The sequence below is a fragment of the Tamandua tetradactyla genome, chromosome 13, assembly GCF_023851605.1.
Source record: "Tamandua tetradactyla isolate mTamTet1 chromosome 13, mTamTet1.pri, whole genome shotgun sequence".
Lineage (NCBI taxonomy): Eukaryota > Metazoa > Chordata > Mammalia > Pilosa > Myrmecophagidae > Tamandua > Tamandua tetradactyla.
Genome location: NC_135339.1, coordinates 1,524,272 through 1,539,289, shown reverse-complemented (window position 1 = coordinate 1,539,289; position 15,018 = coordinate 1,524,272). Strand labels below are relative to the sequence as shown.

Here is a 15,018-nt window from a genome sequence, read left to right as displayed (position 1 = left end):
TACCACTTCTGATCCATATTATTCTAGTAATGCATTCAGGTAAAAAATAAAGCAGATAACATCAAGCATGGCAGTCTGAGAACTCCTTGGACCATCACCTGAGTGAAAAACCTTTACTAGTAAACATTATTTTTAAACAACCTTTTAAAGTTTCTGAAAACTGTCCTAAGGTCATAAAGAAAATGAAGAAATATTTATTCAAGAATATCTACTAAATCATAGTAAGAGCAGTGAGAGTCCGTGGCATTTAATCCATGATATGCTCCCTTCCTCCCCTCCATGCAGATCGGAGTGATAAGATCTCCAGTTCCAGGCATGTACAGCCAAGAACACAAGCCTCCTTCTCCCCTCAGCTTCCTGTACCTACCATGAGTGCAGGGGCCACCAGCATTTCTCATGCCTGCCCCCAAGCTGTGTTTACACAGAATCTGTTCCAGGCAAGTGCAGTCAAGAGGTCAGAGGCACCATTTTATTACCCATATTCATAGCCAGAGAATAATTCCAGGCATGACAGGTCAACAATACTGGGGCCCTGATTTCCATTGCCACAGTGTGCTTGTAGGATGGAGATTTCATGCAAGAATGGAAATCCAAGAAGGCTGAAGACTACAGCCCCCAGTGAATGCCCTGCATGTAAAGCAGGGGTGACTTTCAGAGAAGTAGGCCACTGCCCCAGATCTCAGCTGTGGCTCAATAGTACAGAGGATTTTCTCATTGTGGGAGGCAGGGCACAGGAAGGTGCTCTGAAGATCTGCCCAAGAGAATTGTCCTTATTTGGAACTGAGTGTGAGGAAGTTCAAACTGAAGGGAGCTGTTGGATACAATGGGGGTTAGGGTGGCTGACAATTAAAAGAACACTGCTAGCTGCATGAAAGGAACAAGCTAACTATAGACCCACTAGAAATTTACCAGAGAAACAAACAAGGAGAAAGCTAAGGAGAACATTCTTGGGGTCAGAGTGAACCTCCAAGCCTGGCCTCAAAGGTGCTAGAACTTAACTGGATCACCATGGAATAATTTCTCCAGAGTACCATGGAAAACAGTATCTCTATCAACTGTTGTTGTGGGTTGAATCATTTTTTGCACAATCCCTGGTCCTGTGGCTGTGAACACATTTGTAATTAGAATCTTTGAAGATTTAGATTAAGGTGTGCCCAGATTGAATGAAAGTGGACATTAGTGCAATATGATTTCAGTCCTTATAAGCAAAGGAAATTGGTTACAGTGAGAGGAAACCAAAGTAGGGAACAGACAGAAGCTGGAAGTCAACGGAACCCAGAAGAGAAATGAGATGACCATGCACCATGTGCATTTCCATGTAACAGAAAAGCCAAGGAGCCCCAAATATTGTTGGCCAGCCAGAAGATACTGATATCTTGGTGGAACAAGCCTTCTAGGCTCTGAATCTTTAGCCCAAAGAATTCCTGTTGTTAATCCAACCCATTGTGTGGTATTTGTTTTAGCACTAAGGAAACTAAAACAGCTGGATTTATTTTTGTCTATATTTTGTCTTGAAATGGGATTAGATAAAATAGAAGAACAAATAATAGAGAATATGTAAGAGGCAGCATCTCTATCCCCACCTCACACTGTCAAAGGGAATTATAGGGAAGAGTCCTCAGGGTCCAGTCCTCTCTCTACTTTGAAATAATTTCCATTCCACAGCCCTTATCAATGTGCATGCTGAAAAGGAGTTTTGAAGGGCACCAAGAAGGGACAGATTCATCATTTTTGATCCTCAGGGTTACAATCTTCAGGCAAAAATGCTTCCAGAGTAGGTGTTTCCTGTAGCTCTGATTTAAAAAAAAATACAGAGGGCAGCTGGGTCTGCTATAAGATCCCAGTAAGATTTTAAAAAGTTGAGATAACAAGATGAGAGAAGACACCTATCACTATCCTTGGGGAAATGGAGTGAGTCTTCTGTATCAGTCTCCCTTTCACCTCTAAAACTTGTCTTTGCTTCACCAACAATAAACCGCTGTCCAAATAGGATGGGTGGTTCAGCATTGAGACAGTTGGGTGGTCTGAATTCCCAGCAAAACAGAAGAGAGGAGCCTGCAGGCAGCTAATCTGAAAGAGGAGGGCTTATGAAGGCTAGGAATAGTTCTTTGAGACAGCCATGGGTTTCACCAGGTTGCTTGTACCCAGGATCTCAATGCTGGAGTCCAGACTGGCACTAGAGACACTGGAGTGTTCCTCCACCTTGAGTTGGTCAATTTTCTCTGCTAACTGTGGTTCTTCCTCTTAGCAATGAAATCATGGAAGTCCTGCATCTCAGAGCACTCTGCTGTTGTTAGGCTGCAACTGATAGTGGATGAGGGTTCCTCATCTGAGGCTGGTAGGTGGTCACCTCTTACCTGATCTCCAGCTTCAGCTTCATGATAGTGTGGAGGTAATGAGTCTGGACCAAGATTGTATTAAATTCAATGCACTTGGCCATGTTTCCAAAGATACCTCAGCAGCAGTCACATAGAAAGAATATGCAGTCACCTTGGCATTTAATTCCAGGCTGGCTATGGGTGTGCCTTTCTGAGTAACAATACAGTTAACAGTCACAACTTCCCATGACAAGTGGGGAGCTTTAGAGTTCTAACCAAAAAAGGCAGAGACAAAGAGACCAGGAAAAGAGAGAGTTAAGGAAAGTTTTGCTAGAATTACTATTATTAAAGGGTGACCATGCCAAGGCAGCACACTCTGAGGAGCTTCATGGATGTATGGAGTCATATCTTTCATCAACTTTGTGAAGAATTTCTTCAAATACTTTTCTTGCCTGTTTCTCTCTTCTCCTTCTGGGATTCCTAGGATGGGCATCTTGGCATGTTTGATAGTGTCCCACAGTTCCCTCAGGCCCTGTTCATTTTCCTTCATTCTTTTTTCTTCTTGCTCCCCAGAACAGATACTTTTAATTGCCTTATCTTCAAGTTCACTGATTGTGCTGGCTTGGAAGTATATATGTCCCCTAGAAAAGCCATGTGTCAATCTAAATCCCACTTTGTAAAGGCAGAATAATCCCTATTCAATACTGTATGTTTGAATCTGTAATTAGATCATCTCCCTGGAGATATAACCCAATGAAGAGTGGTTGTTAAACTGGATTAGGTGACGACACATCTCCATCCATGTGGGTGGGTCTTGATTAGTTTCTGGAGTCCTATAAAAGAGGAAACATTTTGGAGAAAGAAAGAGATTTGGAGAGAGCAGAGAATGCTGCAGGACCACGAAGCAGAGAGTACATGAGCCAGTGACCTTTGGAGATGAAGAAGGAAAATGCCTCCTGGGGAGCTTCATGAAACCAGAAACCAGGAGAGAAAGCTAGCAGGTGACACCATGTTTGCCATGTGCCCTTCCAGCTGAGAGAGAAGCCCTGACAGCATTTGCCATGTGCCTTTTCACTTGAGAGAGAAACCCTGAACTTCATTGGCCTTCTTGAACCAAGGTACCTTTCTCTGGATGGATGCCTTTGGACATTTCTCGGCCTTAGAACTGTAAACTAGCAACTTATTAAATTCCCCTTTTTAAAAGCCATTCTGTTTCTGGTATATTGCATTCCAACAGCTAGCAAACTAGAACACTGATCCTTTCCTCTGCCTGCTTATATTTGCTATTGATTCCCTGTATTGAAAATTTCATTTTAGTTACAAAATCCAGCTTGCTTCCTTTGTATAAATTTTATCTCATTATTGAAATTATCATTTTGTTCATATATAAATTTCCTGATTTTTATTATTTGTCTACATTTACTTTAAGTTCATTGATCCTGTTTAGCAGAGTAGGTTTAAGATATTTGTTTAGTAATTGAAGTCACTGGGCTTTCCTGTAGCAATTTGTCAAATTTTTTATCCTGTGACTGGGCCATACTTTTCTGGATCCTCATATTTTTGTAATGTTTTGTGGAGGATTGAACATTTTGAGTATTGTATTGTGGTCACTATGGAAATCTTGTTCTCCCATTTGTTTTTGCAAGTTCTTTCATGCTTTATTGAAAGAATATGAATCAAAGACAGGTAATAGTAAGCAGGTTTGTGTCTCTAAATAGTAACTTTGTATTCAGAGTAGAAATCTTGTCCCAGCTACTGTGATACAAAATCCTTTATACACCAATGCATCATGTGAAATTTAAGCAATGAAATAAAACAGAACTTTATTCCCTCCAATGACTATAAATCTCATATGTAAACATGATTTACTGTTACTGCTACTAAATTTGTTCAATCTTTACTTGTCCCCTTTTCTCCCATGACCCCTTCTCCTTAAATATACAATCTGAGACATTTCCTTCAAGTCTGATGTCCTTCGGTGCATTTGACAAAAAGCATTTGGGACAGTCACTTTTGAAAGGATTTCTGCCTTTTGGAAGAGTCATGTAATGGTTTAATTTTTAAATCCATCTTTTCTTTAATGCCCTAAACATGTCAAACTTCCCCTCTGGTTGTTTCTGAGCAGTCAGAAAGTATTCAAAAAATTAATGTCCAAGTAGACCAATACCTTTAAACCCTTGCTCTGGCATACACAGGGAATAAAAAATCCAAATTGAAAAGACATACAGTAATAAGATCAACTCAGAGGCTTGCATGACATCATCCACTGCAGCATAATCTGCAATCGATTCATTAGCCTTTAACAAAATGACAGATTCAGGAATTATGCCAAGTGTGCCAAGGGTGACACAGTCATCACATAAAATTCTTCCATCAATTGATAAATTCTGATCAAAAGGAGCAACTGAAAATCCATGCATGATCTGAATTTTCAATTCTTTTAGTGTTTGGTTAGTGGAAACAAAAAGTGATTTCTCACCATGAACTTTTCTGTGTTGCATACTCTGTCAAATTTTGATGGGACATCTTTTCCCACTTTGTTCTTCCTTTGCTTTGATTAAAATCTGGATCTTTTTCTCATCTGGCTTGCTTCTTCCTTGTCCTCCTCTGTTTCAGAACTACTTACATTTAGCTCCAGAGCTGAACCCTTCATCACCTTATTATCCACCACTTCATGTCTGTAGATGGTGGCTGAATGTGTTCATGCAGATCCCTCTGCTGCTGACACAATAAACTTTTTCTGCATTCTGGACAGAGTTTAGGCTCAGAAGTATACTGTGTTCCTGAAGGATCTGCACCTCCTACTTCAGTTTTTGTGATTTTAATTACATGATCCATAACAAACAGCTTTTGTATCATTTGTCACTCACTGGGCCATATGAGAAATAGAAGTTTAGAATCTTCTTTGCGCATGGAAACAAACGTAAATATGAGTACCCCATGAGGACAGAGAAGAGCACTGTTTCCAACCAGTGACACAGGACTATATCTTGTAGGCTTTCTCACAAACTTTCACCATTCTTCTGTGAAGAAACGTGACACAATGTAGCGGACATCCATATCCTCTGGCCAGTTACTGAGACATGGTCTGTTTTCATCCTAGAACAAATTTGGGAGAGAAGTCTTTTGCTCATTTGCAATCATCTTATGTAAGGTTTCATTTTCTTCCCCTTCTCTTTCAAAAATCTTGCATTGTGAACAGCATTCTTTGTAACTTGGAAACTAAGGAGTGTTTGGAAAGTACTGTTGTAGCTTGCTACAAGCCTCTTTAGAAACAAGCCTTTCACTTTCTGATTTACATAACTCTCCATATGGACACAAAATGTCTTCATTAAATTTAACCTTCCTCTCTTTTTTTTCTTTCTTCCTTTGATTCATCTTTATTCAAGGTGTTGCCATTCATTTTCCCATTACTTTGGTCTGCATCACTATCTTGATCATTTCGTTGTTCAAGATCTGTTCGTTGTTATGTCAACTCCACAAGGAGGATTTTCATCCAAAATCTGTCATTGCCTTTTCACAATTGCTTTTAATAGATTATTAACAGTTCTGTCTTCCTCATTTAGTTGGTTCTTCAGTTGGAAAACAATGCAATGTTCTACCACACATTTCTTACCCTATACCTTCACAGTTAATCCTGGACCCCCTCCATTATTACTGTAGAAAATTTCAGTTGCATATTCAGGTGTTTTCTTCATAACTGATATTTTATCTGATGAAGCTTATTGTCAGAGCACAAGCAAACATGTTTATTGATAGGCTTGGTAGGTATTGATTCATCCAACCACTTCTGCAGCCACCCAAGAGAGACAAACTCAAAGGGCTCTGCTATTGCTAACTGAAAGCAGCATTACTCTAAAACGCTGAAATTCTTCCTTTTATTGCTATGCCATAGGTTAGAAATTCATCCTTTTTAACTATAAATTTATTTTCAGAATTGTACATTCTTGTACTGCTTTTTGCTCACTTTGAAAATTATTTTCCTAGAGCAGATCATTAGAAAATAAGGTGCTCTATTAAAAAGTATTGTGTTCCTCAAAGTTTCTGATAATATCCAGCAATAACTTAAGCAGAATAATGAGATGTTTTGTGACTTAGAAAAGTTCTTTAATCTTCTATGAAAAGAGTGGATTGGAAGACAGTGGAAGAGACAACAATAAGGAAGCTATTAGGAAGTGAAATGAGATGAAAGTCCAATATTGGAAAACAGGAAAAAGAAACATTATAAAATAAATATAAGATTTAGAAGGTGGAATTTGTACAATGTGATGTGTGATTGGATGTGGAAAATGATGGAAATAGAGGAAGTAGGAATGGAGATGCAACTTCTTATCAAAAAGGTCAATTCTTTCTTCACCCTAGAAAAATATGATGGAATGTTAATGTCCTCCATGAATTAAAAGGGATTAGAGAGAAGTTTGGATATGTTATCAGTATTCCTTGAAGGCTCCTTCAAACTAAGGTCACTAGGCATTCTATATTCAGGACACATTTTGTAACTAGTCATTTTTTTTCTTTCTTAATTTTTTTGAGAAATCTTCACACACATAATTCTATACATGGTATACAATCAGCGGCACCAAATAGTATCACATAGTTGTGTATTCATCACCATGATCATTTTTTTTAGAACATTTGCATCACTCCAGAGAAAGAAATAAAAAGAAAAAAGTCATACATACCATACAACTTACCCCTTAGAGCAGGGATAAGCACTAGTGTTTCCATCTACTCAATTTATTTAACTTTTGTTCCCTGTATTATTTATTTATTTTTATCCATATTTTTTTACTCATCTATCAACACCCTGGATAGAGTATGGACACAAGGTTTTCATCAGACTCAAGGTTTTCACAATCACATAGTCACATTGTAAATATTATATCTTTATACAGTCCTCTTCAAGAATTTAGGCTACCAGAACACAACTCAACAGTTTCAGTTACTTCCCTCTAGCCACTGTAATACACCATAAACATTGAAGGGATATGTATATAATGTGGAACAGTAACCTCCAGGATAACTCCTTGACTCTGTTTGAAATCTCTCAAACACTGACATTTTATTTTGTCTCATTTCTATCTTCCCCCTTTTGGTCAAGAAGGATTTCTCAGTCCCATGATGTTGGATCTTGGCTTTTCCCAGGCTTTCTATCCCATGTTGCCAGGGAGATTTACTCTTCGGGAGTCATGCCCCATGTAAGAGGAAGGGCAGTGAGTTTACCTGCTGAGTTGGCTGAGAGAGAGAGGCCACATCTGAGCAACAAAAGAGGTTCTTTGGGGGTGACTCTTAGGCCTAATTTTAAGTAGGCTTAGCCTATGCTTTGCGGGGATAAGTTTCATAAGGGTGAGCCATAAAATCGAGGGCTTGGCCTATTGATTTGGTTGTCCCCACTGCTTGCTAGAATATCAGGAATTCTCCAAATGGGGAAGTTGAATCTTTCCCCCTTTTCCTCATCCCCCCAAGGGGACTTTGCAAATACTTCTTTATTCACCATTCAAATCACTCTGTGCTTTATTGGAGGCATCAGAGTAAACTGGACAATCCAACAAAATCTCATGCCATATTTAAGGTTCCATGTATGTATGATGTTCAATTAAACTGACCATACAAATAGAATTAGGAAATGCACTATGCAAAATATAAATTTTGCACCAAATAAAAATTTCTCCCTTTAGTCTCACACAGAAGTGCAACCAGTAATTTTGTCCTAAACCTTGTCTTGGCTTTGTCAGGACACCATAAATGTCCTGTGTTAAAGTTTTCCCAATAAATTTATAAAAATTGCCAGTTAGAGCTATTTTTCTGTGACAGTAATTGGTGCTTAAATCCTTTAAGTAGCACAATGAACTGAAAAATCACACCTCCACCAAGATCTGGACAATACATTATGGTCTCTATTGAAAAAATTTAAAAGATTGAAAGAACAAAATAATTTGTATGTGGCCACTATTTAAGCTGTTATAATGTAAATGAACATAGAACATAGAACACATGAGGACAAAAAAAATTCAGACTTTATCAGAAAAAATTTTTCTGCATCAAAGGACACTATCAATAAATAAAGGCAACATAAGAATGGGAGAAAATATTGCATATATCTGATAAGGTCCTAATGTCTAAAATACATGCAACTCATGACTCAAAACAAAAAGACAAACAACCCAAATAGAAAATGTGCAAAGGACTTGGACAGACATTTCTCCAAACAATATATACAAATGGCAACAAGCACATGAAAAGATGCTCCATATGAATAGCCACCATGTAAATACAAAAACAAAACAAACAAAAAACCTACAATGACATACCAGTCTCAGCACATTAGGATGGATATTATAAAAAATAAACAGAAAATGACAGGTGTTGAAAAGGATATGGAGAGATTAGAGTCCTCATATATTACTGGTGAGAATGTAAAATGGTGAATCTGCTGTAGCAATCAGTATGATGTTTTCAAAAACTAAAACAAAGAATTACCATAAGACCCAAGCAATCCAGCTCCTATATGAAACTGAAAACATATTCAAACCCAAAAGAAATGAAAACAGTCCCTCAAATAAATATTTTTTTTAATGAGGAAAGTTGTAGGTTTACAGAAAAAAAATGCATAAAATACAGAATTCCCATATACCATCCTATTTTTAACCTGTACTTTAGTGTGGTACATTTTTTACAATTCATGAAAGAAATTTTTATAATTATAATACTAACTACAGTCCATTGTTTACATTGTTTGTATAATTCTATATTGTTTTAAAATTATTTCTAGAATAACATGTATACAATCTAAAATTTCCCTTTTTAACCATATTCAAATGCAGTTCAATTATTCATTTCAAATATTCAGTGTTTACATTCACAGTGTTGTATTACCATTACCACCGTCCATTGCGAACTTTATATCAACTCAAATAGAAAACCTTTATTACAGAGCTGCAGTGGTCAAAACAGCATGGTACTGGCAAAAAGATGAAAGTTCTGACTAACGGAATTGAACAAGAGGGCAGAAATAGACTAGCAAATCTATGGTCAACTGATTTTGACAAGGCCTCTGTTCTAGTTTGCTAGCTGCCAGAATGCAATATACCAGAACGGCTTTTTTTTTTTTTTTTAAAGGAAAGACAGAGAGAAGGAAGGAAGGAAGGAAGAAAGGGAAACATCTTTAAACATTTTCTTGTTTTATTGTATTTTGTTTTTCCGGTTTTTGTTACATGGGCTGGGGCCGGGAATCGAACCGAGGTCCTCCGGCATAGCAGGCAAGCACTTTGCCCGCTGAGCCACCGCGGCCCGCCCCAGAATGGCTTTTAAAAATGGAAATTTAATAAGTTGCTAGTTTACAGTTCTAAGGCTGAGAAAATGTCCCAGTTATAACAATTCTATAGAAATGTCTAATCAAAGGCATCCAGGAAAAGATACCTTGGTTCAAGAAGTCTGATGAAGTTCAGGGTTTCTCTCTCAAGTAAGAAGGCACATGGCAAACACAGACAGAGTTTCTCTCTCATCTGGAAATGCACATGGTGAACACGGTCAGGGTTCCTCTCTCATCTGCAAGGGCACATGGTGAACATGGCACCATCTGCTAGCTTCTTCTCCTGGCTTCCTGTTTCATGAAACTCCCCAGGAGGATTTTCCTTCTTTGTCTCCAAAAGTTGCTGGCTGGTAGACTCTGCTTCTCATGGCTATGTCATTCTGCTCTGCTCTCTCTGAATCTCTTTCTTCTCCAAAATGTTTCCTCTTTTACAGGACTCCAGAAACTTACCAAGACCCACCCAAATGAGTGGAGACATGTTGTCACTTAATCTAGCTGTGTTAGTTAGATTCAGTTGTCAACTTGGCCAGGTGAGCATACCTAGTTTTGTTGTTGTGGACATAAGCTAATTGTACGTGAACCTCATCTGTTGCTAATTACATCTGCAGTCGACCAGGAGGCGTGTCTGCTGCAATGAGTGACGTTTGACTTAATTGGCTGGTGCTTAAATAGAGAGTGCAAGGTAACACAGCCTAAGCAGCTTGGCATTTCTCATCTCAGCACTCACAGTTCAGCCCAAGTCTTTGGAGATACAGAAAGAAGTCACCCTGGGGAAAGTCGTTGGAATCCAGGGGCCTGGAGAGAAGACCAGCAGAGACCATCCTGTGCCTTCCACGTAAGAAAGAACCTCAGTGGAAAGTTAGCTGCCTTTCCTCTGAAGAACTAACAAAATAAATCCCATTTTATTAAAAGCCAATATGTCTCTCGTGTGTTGCATTCTGGCAGCAGGCAAACTAGAACACCAGCTTAACAACTACTCTTGATTAAATCCATCTCCAGGGAGATGATCTGATTACAGTTTCAAACATACAGTATTGAATAGGGATTATTCTGCCTTTACAAAATAGGATTTAAATTAAAACATGGCTTTCTAAGGGGACACACATCCTTTCAAACCAGCACAGCCCCCAAATCCACTGAACTGGGACAACATAACCTTTTCAATAAATGGGCATGGGAGAGCTGGAAATCAATAGCCAAAACAATGAAAGAGGACCCTTATCTTATACCCTATACAAAAATTAACTCAAAGTGGATCAAACACCTAAAGAACCAGTACCATACAGCTTCTAGAAGAAAATGTAGAGAAACATCTTCAAGACCAAACAATAGGAGGTAGCTTCCTAAACTTTACACACAAAGTACAAGCAGCAAAAGGAAAAACCAGAAAAATGGGAACTCTTCAAAATCAAATGCTTCTACACCTCAAAAGACTTTGTCAGAAAGGTGAAGAGGCAGTCAACACAATGGAAGAAAATATTTTGAAATCACACATTGGACAAATGTTTGATATCCTGTATATATAAAGAAATTATACAACTCAACAACAAAAGAACAAACGTCCCAATTATAAAATGGGCTAAAGATATGAATAGACATTTTTCTGAAGAGCAAATACAGATGGCACAAATGCACATGAAGGGATGCTTATTTTCATTAGCTATAAGGGAAATGCAGATCAAGACTACAATGAGATACCATCTCACACCTCTAAGAATGGCTGCTATTAAAGAAACAGGAAATTATAAATGTAGGAGAGGACATGGGGAAATTGGGATACTTATGCACTGCTGGTGGGAATGTGTAATGATACAGCCACTATGAAAGACAGTTTGGTGTTTCCTTAGGAAACTAAATATCAACTTTCCCTATGTCCCAGTAATACTGCTACTTGGTATATACCCAGAAGAACTGAAAGCAGTGACACAGACATTTGTATGCCAGTGTTCATAGTAGCACTATTCATAATCATCAAAAGATGGAAAGAATCCAAATGCCCATCAACAGATGAGTGGGTTAACAAAACGTGGTATATAGAAATGATGGAATATTACACAGCAGTAAGATGAAATGATATCCTGAGACATATGACAAGATGGATGAGCCTTGAGGACATAGCACTGAGTGAAATAAGCCAGACACAAAAGGACAGATACTGTATGACTCCATTTTTATGACCAGTGTAAGGGTAAAAATCAGAGGCTTATAATACAGAATATATGGGATTTAGAAATACGTAGAGACTAGAGGGGTGAATGGTTAGCTAGTGAGGTTGAACTCAAATGTAAGGGAATAGACAGAAGTGAAGGCAGTTCTCTAGTGGGTCTATAAGTAATATTACCATATTGAAGGTGAACAAGATTGAAAGGGGTTGTATAGACATAAGTGTCCCATTGATTAACACTAGAAATATAAATTACTTCTTGCCAGAACTACCTCAAAAGTATGATTCATGTCCAAAAAGTGTTTAAGTCCAGGGTATGGGGGAAGCCTGTTATTGTGTGCTATGGCCTATGTTTAATAGAAAATATCAGCAGTATCATAGCAACAGCAGGGGTAAATAATAGGTTGAGGGATAGGAGTTAAGTGGAAGTTTAGATTTCCTATTTGGTAAGGGTGTATTTATTGGTTATCATTCTCTTGGAACATGAAATTACCTAAAATTGAGAGTGTTGATGGACAGTGGATTTTGGGCATTGTACATGATGCCTGATAAATGCAGGTGCTGAAGGATGTACTGACTGAGAAGTAAATTGATGAATGATGGCTTATACATATGATCAATTTTTTGGGGGGGTGAGCCTATAAATATTTTTTTTTAATTTTATTAATAAAAAAAATTACAAGAATGAAACACCAACATTCCCAACACATACACTCAGCAATTCACAATATCATCACATAGTTGCATGTTCATCATCATGATCATTTCCCTGAACATTTGCATCAATTCAGAAAAAGAAATAAAAAGACAACAGAAAAATAAAACAAAAACAGAAAGAAAAATTTTACATACCATACCCATTACCCCTCCCTCTCATTGATCACTAACATTTCAAACTAAATTTATTTTAACATTTGTTCCCCTTATTATTTATTTTTATTCCATATGTTCTACTCATCTGTTGACAAGGTAGATAAAAGGAGCATCAGACACAAGGTTTTCACAATCACACAGTCACATTGTGAAAGCTATATCATTATATAATCATCATCAAGAAACGTTGCTACTGGAACACAGATGTACATTTTCAGGCACTTCCCTCCAGCCTCACGTATGATCAAATTTTTTGCTGCTCTGAAAAGGAATGAAGTTATGAGATAGGCAGTGATGTGAATGAAGCTGCGGGACATTTGCCAGGACAAAATAAGACAAAAATGAATGAACAATTATTGAATGATCTCCTTTAGAAAATGTTTGGAAGAAAACAGGGGCCTAGATCGTAAGCTCTTACAGCAGACACATTCAGTCAGGAGTGATAATTATTTCTGGATTTTGAGAGGCTGTTTTATATATCTATAACCTGGTATTTAGAGATAAGAACAGAGCTGATCAGGTTGGGATGAAGGTAATTCAGAACACAGGGGAAAGGAAGACATTGCCTGTATTTTAGAATGACACCTACTCTTTGAGACCAAAGGAAGAAAGGTTTGTTTGGTCTGGAACCTAAATTTTCTGTAGCTCATAATCTAACTCGACCCATCTGGACAGCTCATTTGGACAATTGAAACACAGGGAGCCCAGAATAAGAATGAGAGCCTTTAATCCTGTATAGTTTAATATAATGTATCCTAGACTATATTAAGCAGATAATCAAAAAGTATTGGCAGAGTCCCTTGAGGAATGGAAGAAAAAAAATGTAACTATTAAACTTTACCATCAGGAAATCCCCTGATACTATCATCAAATATTAGGGACACCCAAATCAATAGGCAAAGCCCTTGATTTTGAAGCTTGCTCTGTGAAACTCATGTAGGTAGCAGAGAAGCTTAACCTACCTATAGGCATGCCTAAGTATTACTTCTGGAGGACCTCTTTGGTCCCTCAGATGTGGCCTCACTCTCCCTAAACCCAACTCTGTAAGTGAAATCATTGCCTTCCCCCCTAAATGGGACCTAACATCCAGGGGTGAAAGTCTTCCTGGCGGCATGGGAACTGATTTCCAAGAATGAGTCTGGCAATGCCATCCTGAGCAAAAGGGGAGAAATAATTGTAGCTAATAAAGTATCAATGGGTGAGAGAGAGAGAGTTCAAATAGAGTTGAGAAGCTACTCTCAACTTCAAGCTTTAGTTAGACATTGCTACCTATCATAACTTGCCAAACCCCAACCAGAACTATTCCAGCCACTCCTAAAGAACATTTAGGGCAATACATCAGATTCTAAAAAGTTTCATGTACTAGGGTAACTTTCCAGAAACCTAAAACCTCCCAATGGGTTCCTGGACCAGGTAAGTCCTGAAACCTAGAGGATCCAGCTCTCCAGAACATCAGATAGTTTCATCTTCCTACCCCATATTAGTGACCAAGCCTTCCAATATAAAAAATTTAGAATGATCATAGTCCAAACACCCCTAAAGAGGAGGATGGAAAGATCAAAGGTGATAGTGGTGTTATATAGTGAAGATAGTATTTAACAAACAAAAATGATTGCTGAATCATTAAATTGATACTTCTTTTAGTCTATAGTATCTTAGAACAGCTAGAAGTAAAAACCTAAAATTGTGGAATTTTAACCCATGCCAAACTCTGAAACCTGTTCTACAACTAACTGTTGTGCTGTGGTTTGAATTTTTTTTTTTTTTTTTTTTTTTTTTTGCTTTTTGGCATATATGTTATTTTTACAAAAAAGAAAAAAAGTCAATTGTGATGATAACAAAAATATTCCTTTTAACCTCCTACATTCTAGAGCAGCTAGAAGGAAAAATCTGAGAGGATGGTATGGTAGCCTATGACAAACTCTGGGATCTGTGTCTTGTAACTACTTGTTGAAGAGTGCTCTGAAAATTACTGCTTTTCTCTTTCTTTACTTTGTATACATGTTATATTATACAATTAAAAAGTTAAAAAAAAAAGCTTATTGTTAAAACAGCATGGTACTGGTAGAAAAATAAAAGTATTGACCAATGGAATTAGAGAGTGCAGAAATAGACCACCAACTGTATGGTCAACTGATCTGTGACAAGCCCCTAAACCACAGAACTGGGACACAGTAGTTTTCCAATAAATGGACAAAGGAGAACTAGACAGCAATAGCCAGAATAATGAAAGTGGGCTCTTACCTTACACTCCATACAAAAATTAACACAAAGTGGATCAAATACCTAAACATAAGAACCAGTACCATAAAGCTCCTAGAAGGAAATGTAGAGAAACATCTTCAAGACCA

The 15,018-nt window shown here is 37.8% G+C and overlaps 1 long non-coding RNA gene and 1 pseudogene across 2 annotated transcripts in view; one reads left to right on the top strand and one right to left on the bottom strand.

Annotated features, from left to right (window-relative positions):
* The window catches only part of LOC143653473 (uncharacterized), a 163,416-nt gene that overhangs the window by 15,566 nt on the left and 132,832 nt on the right, over positions 1 to 15,018 (top strand). The window lies entirely within an intron of this gene.
* Positions 4,463 to 15,018, bottom strand: part of LOC143653451 (ubiquitin carboxyl-terminal hydrolase 48 pseudogene) — a 32,122-nt pseudogene continuing 21,566 nt past the window's right edge.